General features: G+C 41.4%; 1 protein-coding gene across 4 annotated transcripts in view; it reads left to right on the top strand.

The window, feature by feature from the left end:
• The window catches only part of TRPC3 (transient receptor potential cation channel subfamily C member 3), a 443,652-nt gene that overhangs the window by 416,874 nt on the left and 13,584 nt on the right, over positions 1-13,194 (top strand). The window lies entirely within an intron of this gene.

The following is a 13,194-nucleotide window of genomic DNA, read 5'->3' as shown; positions in this document are numbered from 1 at the left end:
AATGTGATTGAAAACTGCCTTGTAGAAGTGCTGTTTTTACTCCAACAGATTACAGAGACTGCTGGCATTGGGCAGAGGAGAGTCCTTCAAAGAGAAATCCGTGCCTTATTTCACAAGCAACAGGTAAATCTGTCTGGAGGGGAGATTGGCAGTGTGTGGGTAACGGACCCATTTCCCATTGTATTACCACCAAACAGTGAAATAATGATATGGTGTCGAGCAGCTATGGGTATCAGAAGAAAGGAATACCAGGCAATTGTACAACCGGTATATTCAGAGCATAGACCTATACTGCTGACAGCTAGAGGGGTGGTGGATGTACGCAGGGGAAGAGTACCAATCCGTGTGTTGAATTGTGGTGAGGAAGAAGTGAAACTACCCCGGTATGCTACTGTAGCAAAGCTGTACACTGTCAGTAATAACAACATACAGATACTAGAGCCCTTGCCCCGTCAAGTCAGGCGGAGGACAACAACCCCAAGGGACAGCTGGAGGAGTGGTGTCAGCAGTTGCACATAGGGACTGATGCCACTCCCGACCACCAGAAGCAAGGAGTTTACCGGGTAGTACAAGGGTTTAGCCAAGTATTCAGTAAGCATCCATTAGATTTTGGGAGGATAAAAGGGGTACACTATCACATACCCACAGGAGATCATCCCCCGATTAAAGTGAGACATAGACCCATCCCACCAAACCACTACCAGTGTGCTAAAGAGATGTTGCAGGACATGAAGGAGGCAGGGGTTATAAGAGATAGCTGTAGTCCCTGGGCGGCCCCCTTAGTCTTAGTCAGAAAAAAAGATGGCACTATGAGGATGTGTGTGGATTACAGGGAGGTCAATAAGATCACTCACAAAGATGCTTACCCGTTACCCCGGAGAGAGGAGTCTCTTGCTGCATTAAAGACTGCTAAGTATTGCTCCAAATTAGATCTCACTAGTGGGTATTGGCAGGTCTCCGTTGCAGAAGAAGACCGGGAGAAAACAGCATTCACAACACCAATGGGCCTATGCGAATTCAATAGCATGCCATTTGGGTTATGCAATGCACCGGGGACGTTTCAGAGACTCATGGAGTGCTGCCTGGGACACCGGAATTTTGAGACGGTACTTTTATACCTGGATGACGTCATTGTGTATTCCAAAAGCTATGAAGAACATCTGGAACACCTGGTAGAGGTATTTACAGCTCTAACAAAGTATGGAATGAAGCTCAAACCATCTAAATGTTACCTGCTGAAGCCAAAAGTCCAATACCTAGGGCATGTGGTCAGCGCGGATGGCGTAGCACCAGATCCGGAAAAAGTGACAGCTATCCAGAACTGGCAGAGGCCGACCACCGTCAGAGAGGTACGTCAGTTCTTAGGTTTGGTTGGGTATTACAGAAGATTTATTAAGGGCTACACGAAGATGGCAGCGCCCCTACAAGATCTTCTAGTAGGCCAAGCTAAGAAGAGAATGTCTTCAGAGCCGCCGTTGGAATGGGGAAAGAAACAAGAAGACTCCTTCCAACAAATGAAACAGGCCCTGACCGGTGAGGAAATCTTGGCATACCCAGATTATGACCTACCATTTGTCCTCTACACGGATGCAAGTAATGTAGGCCTGGGAGCAGTACTGTCCCAAATACAAGAAGGCAAGGAAAGAGTAATTGCCTATGCCAGTAGAAGACTTCAACCTACTGAGAGAAACCCGGAAAATTACAGTTCCTTTAAGTTGGAGTTCCTGGCCTTGGTCTGGGCAGTCACGGAGAGGTTCAAGCATTACTTAGCTTCAAAATTTTCCATCTTTACGGACAATAATCCGCTAACACACTTGGATACTGCAAAGCTTGGTGCATTGGAGCAGCGCTGGATGGCCCGCCTATCGAACTACGACTTTACCATCAAGTACCGAACAGGCCGTGGAAATGCAAATGCTGATGCCCTCTCCAGAAACCCTCAAGTACATTTGCAAGGGCTTGAAGAAGAAACAGATGACTTGGAGGAAATAGAACTTCCAGCTTTCCATAAAAGTAGAAAATGGAAAATGACAGAAACCCATATCTACCAGAACCGTCAGGATGTGGCACTAAACCCGCTGCCTCATTAAGGATGGAAAGAAACCCAAGACAGCGATCCGGCAGTGAGCCTAGTGAAGAGGCTGGTAACCTAACCGGATTCCAAAATTGAGAAGAATGCTCCTCCAGAGGCCCAATACCTGTGGAAAGAAAGAAGCAGGTTATTTATCTATAAAAACCAATTGTGCAGACGGTATATCAATCCAAGGACACATGAAATGGTATGGCAAGTTGTGAAGCATACCATAATGGAGCAGGACACTTTGGATGGAGAAAATTGGAAATACTGTTACGTGAGAGGTTTTATTGGATTGGCATGAGGTCTTCCATAGAAAAATGGTGTAAAAATTGCGGCCCATGCTCATTAAGAAGAGGAGATCGTAACAACCAGAAAGCACCACTCCAGCCTATCATAACCAAACAGCCCTTGGAACTAGTAGCCTTGGATCATGTCAAACTCACACCCAGTAGATCAGGCTATACTATGCTCTTACCATGGTGGACCACTATTCCAGATTCCTAGTGGTAGCTCCTGTGAAGGACTTGACAGCTCAGACAGCAGCAAGAGCCTTTCAAGCTTATTTCTGCAGGCCACATGGATATCCAGAACAGGTATTGACAGATCAGGGTCCTGCCTTTGAAGCGGAAATATTTCAAGAGTTCTGTAGCTTGTATGGATGCAAGAAAATTTGTACTACGCCTTACCATCCCCAAACTAATGGAATGTGCGAAAAAATGAATCACGTGGTAATAGAATTGCTGAAGACTCTACCCTTGGAAGACAGAAACAGATGGCCAGAGAAATTACCAGATCTTATTGACATCTATAACAACATCCCAGTAAGCTCAACTAATTGTACCCCGGCATACTTGATGAGAGCGAGACCAGGAAAATTGCCAGTGGACTTTGAAATGGGCATTGTAGTTCCTGAGGAAGACCACTCAAGTGCAGATTGGGATATTAGAAGAACAGAACAATACAAGAAAATACAAGAGTGTGTTGAGAAAAGTCTAGCAAAATCCAGAGAAAGACAAAAAAACAATTTCAATAAAAATGCACAAGGAATGCTGTTAACCCCCGGAGAATTGGTTTTGAAAAGGAAAAAGAGACTTCATAAGCTAGATAATCAATGGGAAGAAGAACCATACACTGTATTACCATCCAATTTTGACAACCAGAAAACCTGTCTAATCAGCAAGGATAACGGAAAAACAACAGCAACAGTGTCCCGAGAACACTTAAAGAACTGTCCTCAACCCTTACAACAAAAAGAATATATCCCTTGTCCCATACCAGACGAGACGCCAAGGACAATTAAGACAATCTTAGGAGTTACCCGCAGATTGGCCCCAAATAGAAGGAGCATATTTAATTCCCATGTTGACATTCCCACAACCAGTAGAAGGATCAAGAGCTGAAGAACAACCTGCTGCAGCCGAGCTAGGTAATCCTGCAATCGGTGTACCTGCCATTCCCACTAGGGGAGTGGGAAGACACTCCGACATACCTGTGCTACACAGACCAACACATGAGTCAGTAAGTAGTGTTCGTTCCACACCAGGCTTACGCACCAGTGGGATACCAGTTTTACGGAGGTGATCACGTATTAATTTTGGACACCCACCACTCAGATACAGGGAGTAAACCATAACAAAAGGGAAATGTAAATAGGTTCAAAAATGTAAATATGTAGTTAAAGTCAGTATATAGAAGGGTGACGAGTAGACCAAAACAGGTTACACCAGGTACACAACATAAAAAAAAAGGGGTGAGCAGAGTTGGCGTAAGGAGCTGTCTAGGGAGAGCAAAATCTTGGCCAATGGGTGACCCAAGGGCCAAAGGGCCTACAGTGCTTATGACCGGAAGAGGCCCCTGCAGTACCTAGGACCCTTGCGCCGAGGCACATGTAGTAAATGTTTTGTTGTGTATTGTGAATTATTAAGTCTATTTGAATCTTTAAGCCTAAAGAGACTTTACCTGTTTGGACGTCTGAAACTTTTTGAAAATTTTTGAAGAATGGACCAAAGCCACAGGACTGGTGGTAGCAAAAACACTTTCCGTTTAACAGCCTGCAGCAGATCGACTAGCGTTGTATGGACTGGTTATCCGTTTTTCCCTGGTTATTGTAAATTTTATTTTTGAGACTCTGTTCAAATTACAAATATAAATGTTATGTTATCTTTGTTAAAAAAAAAAAAGTTTCAGTCCCGGAGGACTGAAGTTAACTAGGGGGGAATGTGGCACCCCTGCGGGGGATTACCACAGGATCCATAGGTGCAGGGAGAGATGTACACTTGGGCACACACAACACCTTCCACCCCAGGTCTGAGGGGAGGAGTCAGTTTCCAGGGAAACAGCAAAAGCGGCAGTTAGTCTAGAGACGGGTGAAGTAGGAGGGAGAGACAGAGAGAGCTGTTGGCTGGGGATCAGTTAAGCCCTGAACTAGGAAACTGGTCTGTGTTGTGAAGCGCCCTAGAGAGAGGGACGGAGGCTAGAAGGAGAAAGAAAGAGATAAAACTATTATCCCTTTAGCTCACCCGGACACCGGAGTCCGAGATTGCTATTAATTCAGGAATAGCATAGAAAACTCGGACAGATCAGGAGGATCTACTCCCCCTGAAGAAGAAGGGGAAAGAGTTGCCAAACTTGACCAAGTATAGGACCAGGGGCCCCAAAAGAGAATTGGTAGCCCCAAGGAAAGGTCCTCATTGTCAGTTGTGGAGAAGGACCCCAAAGAAAGTAAAAGGTGGCAGGTTCAGCTTAAGGCAGGACTGATCCCAAACAACGCACACAGTGTTAGAGGAGGCCTCACAAATCTCCAGGGTGAATATCTCTACCTGCACCGAAAACCTGGTTACCCTCCTGAACTGTACCTGTTACCGGACATCAGTAAAAGAAAGGTACTGAAACAAAGACTTAATGTGTGTCTATGCCTACTTTGACATTACTTCCTATAGTGTTCGTACAAGCCGTATGCCGATCACCTCAGCAACCATACACAGCGCTGGTAATCGTCTTTACCAGTTACCTCGTGAATACTCCCATCATCCTCACCCCCATTCCTTTACTGACGGTCCAGCCACAGAACCGGGAACCGACCAACCGTGATCCCCACAGAAGTAACCCATCCATCCCGGTATCCGAGTACCCCTACCCCTGTCGACCGACTTATGTATAGCAAAATACACGATCTCCTGTGAAAGCCAGCTCAATGCTGTCTTTCACAGGTAAATCATTATGACAAGCATGGGGGTTTTCAGCAGACCCATTGATGCCCTGCGATCACATCATGGGTGCACCGATGGGTACATGGAATGGCGAACCTCCTTGCTGCTGCATGTTAAATGCAGCTGTCAGAGATTGATAATGGTATTTAACATGGTAACAGCCACAGGTGGAGCTCCACTGAATTCTTCAGACACCATCTGCCAGGAAAGATGCGGGTTTGGCGTGCCAGCCCACATCGGAGTCAGGGAACCAGCATAAGATGTACCAGTACGTTATTAGTCTGTAAGGGTTTAAAGCATGCCTGTCATTTCAAGTAAATTTTCATATATTTGAACTTTCATCCATTTGAACAGGAATAGAGAAGTAGCTCATAAGTGGAGAAAGAAGATTTATCTAATAAGATACATTCCAAAGTTTCTTATATTACAAAATTTGTTGAAAAGGTAGACATTTAACAATGTAAATATAGGTATTTAATTTTTCTTTACTGGGGCACTCACTTACTGTATGTACGCAAAAATTATATGACTAATCATCCTCAACTTCTCAATGCTGAAATTACAGTAAGCAATAAAAGAAAGTTTTATGACATGTGCTTATGTTTCCGGTATAAATAACAACATTATGGGCATTGTTATGGCTATCAGTAGGGGTCACTGTCTGGCATCTGTTACCCATATGATGCATATATGGCTGAATTGTCCTAGAGTACTCCAAACTAATTTAACATGGATTTTTTATTATGCCAAGGGAAGGTTCAAAGCTTCTCACTAAGAGGTGTTGAAACCAATGACATTTTTATGTGGAATGGTTTTTCATTGTATTCTACCACTGAGTATGTTTAAATGTTACAATTTGAACCCATTATTGCAAGAAGCTGGATATAGGAAAGTACTTTTCTAACGTTAAGTGCTTTTTCAGGTTGGTTAATTGTTGATAATAAGATGCAATTGATTCACAGATATAGCCATAATGGTAAGGAGGGAAAACGAAATGTAACATAAGCAATATAAAAATGATGGTATTAAAAAATATGCTCTACATTTTATAATTAAATGGATGAAAAAGTTTGAGAATAGAAATGGAATTTATTCCGTACAAAATGAATTTCATCGGCAGAACACTAATGTTTTTTTAGAGGCGGAAAATAGAACAAATATCTGAAAGTCTCTTTCAGATAGGACATGATAAATTTATTTCACTTGAAATGTTTTCCGCTATCAGAATAAGCGAGACTGACAGATACATAATGGGACATTGTGTGGAGAGTACTGCATAGCGTTTGTAGGAGATTGTGTAGTGCGATTTCTTCCACCAAAGAAAACAATGCGAACATTGTAGAAAATAGCCTATAAATTTAAATGTAGCAATTAGAAGGTCAGTCCTGCTCTGTAGTGATGGAAATACCTCAGTGATGATGGCGTTTTCTGTGGAATACAATGACAATAATGTTTTTAATATATTAAGAAAATACGCAAAAAAGCTGGAAATTATTAGTCATATTCATTTTAACTATAGACATGGGAGAGTCTATGTACAGAGGATATAAAAAGTCTACACATCTCTGATAAAATGCCAAATTTTTCTCATTTAAAGAAATCATACCAAGAAGAATCATTTCAGAACTTTTTTTTACTTTAATGTAATCAGTACAATTTAATTAAAAAACAAAATGAAATATTTTTTGGGTGGAAAAAGAAAAATAAAGAAATAAATGTGGTTACATAAATATGCACACCTTTAAGCTAAAACTTGTTTGAGTATCCTTTGTTTCAGTTGTTAACATATCATTGGTGCAACCTGTGCAGCCGCACAGGGGCCCAAGAGGTAAGGGGGCCCATTTCCACCTCCAAAGCAGGTAGGATTGTGCATTATGATGAGTTAGTGACCTGAACAGGGGCCCTTTGACAGACCTTGCACAGGGGCCCTTTTCTGTCTGTGTCCGCCAGTGCTTGGTATTTATGACAGTATTCAGTCTTTTTGGGTAGGAGTTTATTAGCATGACTCATCTAGAATTGGCAACCTTGAAAATTCCTCTTCATCTTTTTTAGCAAAGGCCTGAAGTGTTTGATGCAAAATTGACTGACATTTGGAACTGTTCATAATTCCCGCCACCTTGACTTTTTTTTATCTACTACAAGTAAACATGAGCAAAAAGATTTGCTCTGTCCTAGTCAGGCAACCAGGTCCGTGGCAGTTGGACCAGGACAGTGAGAACTTCCTTTGCCTGCACTCAAATTCTTGCATTCTGGGTGCCTCTGATGGTTATTAGGCCCCAGCAATATCATTATATCACACAAAGCCTAGTCACTAGGTCTCAAGTAATGTCACATGCATCATTGTTGTAGGCCATAGCACACCACTTCATGGTAATGCAATTCCCCCATGGCAGTGGCCTATTTAAGGTAATGCATCCTGCCACACTGCAAAATTGTTCAAGAATGGCCTGAGGAACATGACAGAGTCCAAGGTGTTGACTTGGCCTATAAATTTCCCAGATCTCAGTACATTGAGTGTCTATGGTATGTGTTGGAAAATCAAGCCCTAAACATGGAACCCCCACCTTGCAACTTACAGGACTTAAAAGATCAAAGAGACAGGACACCCTCAAAGGTCTGGATTAATTTTGACAAGTCAGAGCTGTTTAGAGGGCATGAAGTGGACCTGCAGACTATTAGGCATTAATTTTATGGCTGATTATACAGGTGTATCTCACTAAATAAGAATATCATCAAAAAGTTAATTTATTTCAGTTCTTCAATACAAAAAGTGAAACTCATATATTATATAGAGTCATTACAAACAGAGTGATCTATTTCAAGTGTTTATTTCTGTTAATGTTGATTATGGCTTACAGCCAAGGAAAACACAAAAGTCATTGTCTCAGTTAATTAGAATACTTTATAACAACAGCTTGAAAAAGGTTTTTAAAATCCGAAATGTTGGCCTACTGAAATGTATGTTCAGTAAAGGCACTCAATACTTGGTCGGGGCTCCTTTTGCATCAATTACTGCATCAAAGCAGCGTGGCATGGAGGCGATCAGCCTGTGGCACTGCTGAGGTGTTATGGAAGCCCAGGTTGCTTTGATAGCAGCCTTCAGCTCGCCTGCATTGTTGGGTCTGGTGTCTCTCATCTTCCTCTTGACAATACCCCATAGATTCTCTATGGTGTTAAGGTCAGGCAAGTTTGCTGGCCAATCAAGCATTGTTGTTTTTAAACCAGGTATTGGTACTTTTGGCAGTGTAGACAGGTGCCAAGTCCTGCTGGAGAATGAAATTTCCATCTCCAAAAAGCTTGTCGGCAGAGGGAAGCATGAAGTACTCTAAAATTTCCTGGTAGATGGCTGCGCTGACTTTGGTCTTGATAAATGACAGTGGACCTACACCAGCAGATGACATGGCTCCCCAAACCATCACTGATTGTGGAAACTTCACACTAGACCTCCAGCAGCTTGGATTGTGGCCTCTCCACTCTTCCTCCAGACTCTGGGACCTTGATTTCCAAATGAAAATTGGAACTCTGGAACCTTGAGGAGTGTGTCAATGACTGCCTTCTGGACATCTGTAAAGTCAGCAGTCTTCCCCATGATTGTGGAGCCTACTGAAACAGATTAAGGTACCTTTTTAACCCCTTACTTACCGGGGACGTATTAGTACGCATATTTGCGTACCCCCCGTTCAGTGAGGGCTGCTGCGCTGAGCCCTCACTGAACGGAGCACATGTCAGCTGATTCTTACAGCTGACATGTGCCCGCAACAGCCGCGGGTGGAATCGCGATCCACCCGCGGCTGTTAACCAGTTAAATGCTGCTGTCAATCTCCGACAGCAGCATTTAACGCGCACTTCCGGGTAGCGCGTCATAAGCCCCGCCCACCGGCGACCCCGTCACGTGATCGCGGGTCGCCGATGGGCGTGCATGACAACCCAGGGTCTGCAGCAGACGCCTGTGGTTGTCATGATCTTGTCGCTATGAGCGCCACCTAGTGGTCGGCGCTCATAGCACAGGACCATTTCTGCTGCATGCAGGGGACCTGCTCGTCCCCTGTATGTAGCAGAGGCGATCGGATAGTTGCTGCTTCTAGTCTCCTATGGAGACTATAGAAGCATGCAAAAAGTAAAAAAAAAAAGTTTTTAAAAATATAAAAAAAAATAAAAAAATATAAAAGTTTAAATCACCCCCCTTTCGCCCCATTCAAAATAAAATATATAAAAGAAAACCCCACATACACATATTTGGTATCGCCGCGTTCAGAATCGCCCGATCTATCAATATAAGAAAAGAATTATTCCGATCGGTAAACGGCGTAGCGAGAAAAAAATTCTAAACGCCAGAATTACGTTTTTTGGTCGCCGCAAAATTGCAATAAAATGCAATAACGGGCGATCAAAACATCGGATCTACCCCAAATGTTATCAATAAAAACGTCAGCCTGGCACGCAAAAAATAAGCCATCAACCAGCCCCAGATCACGAAAAATGGAGACGCTACGGGTCTTAGAAAATGGCGCTATTTTTTTTTTTTTTTTTTACCAAATTTTGGAATTTTTTTTGACCACTTAAATATAAAAGAACCTATACATGTTTGGTGTCTATGAATTCGTAATGACCTGTAGAATAAGAAGGGCAGGTCAGTTTTAGCATTCAGTGAACGTGGTAAAAAAAATAAATAAAAAACAACTGTGGTATTGCACTTTTTTTGCAATTTTACCGCACTTGCAATTTTTTTCCCGTTTTCCCGTACAGGATATGATAAAACTAGTAATGGTGTTGAAAAGTACAACTCGTCCCGCAAAAAATAAGCCCTCACATGGCCATATTGACCAAAAAATAAAAACGCTATGGCTCTGGGAACAAGGGGAGCAAAAACGAAAATGCAAAAACGAAAAATGCTCCGGGGCTTAAGGGGTTAAACACTTAGGAAGCCTTTGCAGGTGTTTTTGTTACTTATTCTAGTTTACTGAGATAATGACTTTTGTGTTTTCCTTGGCTGTAAGCCATAATCATCAACATTAACAGAAATAAACACTTGAAATAGATCACTCTGTTTGTAATGACTCTATATAATATGAGTTTCACTTTTTGTATTGAAGAATTGAAATAAATTAACTTTTTGATGATTGTATATGTAATTTACAGTTGTAATTGGCAGATGATTGCGTTTTGATAAGCGTTAGACTTTAATCCACAAATTATAAAATAGTAAGACACCATAAGACATTACTACTTATTGAAATGTAAAATTCATCTTTGCTGTGTAGATCATTTGTTTTTTTCTTTGTTTTATGTAAAACAGGTCCGCTAACCTGACAGGCTTGTGTGCTTAGGTCAGATGAGCTAACTGGTCAAGGATTCTAAATGTATGACTTTTCAATGCTGTACATTAAAATAGTGATTCCCAAGGGGAAGATTTATGTGTCACTTTGTCCTGTAAATCTTATTTTAGACACTTGCTAAATGAAAACTGAATCCACAAATCGATGTGCTGTGCTCCAACACTTATTACTAAACAAATCTGAAAAGAATTATTGATGCAAAAATTACATTAAAAGCTTTGTCTTACTAATAAGTGGTAAAACCATTAGATAATAAATGTAGATCAAGAATGCACCTTTAGTGCTCATGCAGATTAGCGGTAAATCGGACTTATGCTGTCGAATTTTTGATCGGATACCACACAGACAGCATCCATATTATTCAATAGTGCTGATGGTCTGATTGTCCATAAGAAAAAAATCACAACGTACACTACTTCTGAGTCTCAGATGAGACTCATCCATTCAAGTCTATGGGTGGGCACAAAAAATTGAATCCCACACAGAACATCCAAGTTTCATCTGATTTTTACTGATACATTTCCATTATTAACTTAGGAAATTGTATTTGAACATATATATATTTTTAATGTAGATGTATAAAAACTGATCGCACATGGATGTCACAAAAATGTTACACAAATGTAAAAAATGGACACAGATTGCACACGGATGAAAATTATATGACAATCGTCCATGTTTTCTAAATGATTTTTCATACACTCGTCTAGGGCTACACAATGACTTGTTGACTCCAATATTTTGCCTGGGCGTCAGCGTCTTGTGAATGGATGGACGGACTTAATTTCATATTCTTCCATCTGTCCTGGCACTCACATGATGCAGTTTGGCAACTTTCATGACAAGAGACAGCTATTGATGAGCTGGATGATGCCGTTTCTCTTTTCGTGGGAAATCTTCTTCATGGCTGCTCCTCGATTCAAACTAGTGACCTTTCACTTGGGAATCAACCTAATAACACACTGAGCTATTAGGAAATGTGAGAACAGCTTGTATTTTGTATACAGGAAGAAAAAGATTCTTCCACCACCAGGAGCAAAACAGTAACAATGCAGTGACATGACAAGAATCCGCATAACTAATCATATGTTAAATAGTTGCAAGTAAAATTTATGTATGAGATAGCCAAGATGATTGTCTATAATATGATGGTAGTCTCATGTTCAAAGCAGTAGAGGATGGTGAGATATGGAGCCTGAAAGTCAAAAGTTCAAAACATTGTTGCTCTTTTGCTCGGCAATGTATACTTGTTTACCTATGTCCAAAAATATTCTATCATAAAGAATTTGTCACCTAGTATTTGCTATATAATCTGAGAGAAGCATGATATAGGCGATGAGACCCTCATTCCAGTGATGTGTCATTTGCTGGTATTCATGCTGTAATTTTGATACAATCACTGTTTTTTCTGTTGAAGATCTAGCTTTTCTCTAATTGCTGGGCCCTGTTAAACCCCACCACACCACTGATTGGCAGATTTCTGTGTTTACTGTAAATTGAGTGATAGCTGCAAATTAAAAACGGCTAACTAGAGGACATGAGTTTAAAAAAACATACCAAGAAGAAAAACAGCTTTACCAACACCAATTCAGATTACAAATGCACTAGCAGGATGCAGCAGACCCCCATGATAAAGGCGGGGGCAGCACAAGTGCAACATACTCATAAACCTACCAATGTCTGCCTGGCTGCCTAGTAAATGCCTGCCTAGTAAAAAATGCACAAAAATGAAGTTTGCATAGGACGCCAGTCACACAGATACGTGTGATGTACAGTGTCTGGCTTACAGCCTATTAATGCTGCCTATAATATTAGATCAGGCGAGCTGTCCAGCACTATATGAGTGCACCCCGCAAGGCAGACATCCCAGTTCACCCAACCATCCTGAAAAAATGTGCAATATAAAATAATGTATATGAGAAATAAAATACATGAGGTATTGGTCGATATTTTGGCCAAAATACACAAGCTCGCAACCCACGTCAAGGGTCTTCACACTTTCGTGTCCTAACGCTAAAATAAAAAATGCCTCATTTGTGTGCATTTTTTTACTAGGCAGCCACCCCTTCCATGAATTGGTAGGTTTGTGAGTGGCTGTTTCCATCAGCATTTTGCACTTGTGCTGCCCCCGCCTTTATCATGAGAGTCTGCTGCATCCTGCTAGTGCATTTGTTATCTGACTTGGCGTTGGTAAGGCTGTTTTTCTTCTTGGTGTGTTTTTTTTTATTTATATCCTCTAGTTAGCTAGCCGTTAGCAATAATATCTTAGAGGATATCACTCAATTGTTTGATATTATGCAGAGTTACATAATTCTTGCTCTTTTCTACTGCTCTGTCTGTGTCAGTATACCAGTAATCCTTTCAGCTCTGGTATTGTATTCATAAACCGTATATTCTTTGTGTACACAATATCAATCTCATTAATTGAGCTACGACTTACTAATTTAATAAAATGATGGTGCTTGTGTACAATGCCCTAGTAAGGTAGAACTCTGGGCCCACTTACAAAAAGATTGGAACAGGACAGTATTTTATTATTCATTTTTGAATGTTTGCTGCCCGACCTTCATAT

The sequence above is a fragment of the Phyllobates terribilis genome, unplaced genomic scaffold, assembly GCF_046119375.1.
Source record: "Phyllobates terribilis strain yellow unplaced genomic scaffold, ASM4611937v1 Scaffold_1__5_contigs__length_1240528914, whole genome shotgun sequence".
In the NCBI taxonomy this organism is placed as follows: domain Eukaryota; kingdom Metazoa; phylum Chordata; class Amphibia; order Anura; family Dendrobatidae; genus Phyllobates; species Phyllobates terribilis.
Note: the sequence above shows the minus strand (reverse complement) of the source record. Positions and strands in the feature narration are given on the sequence as shown.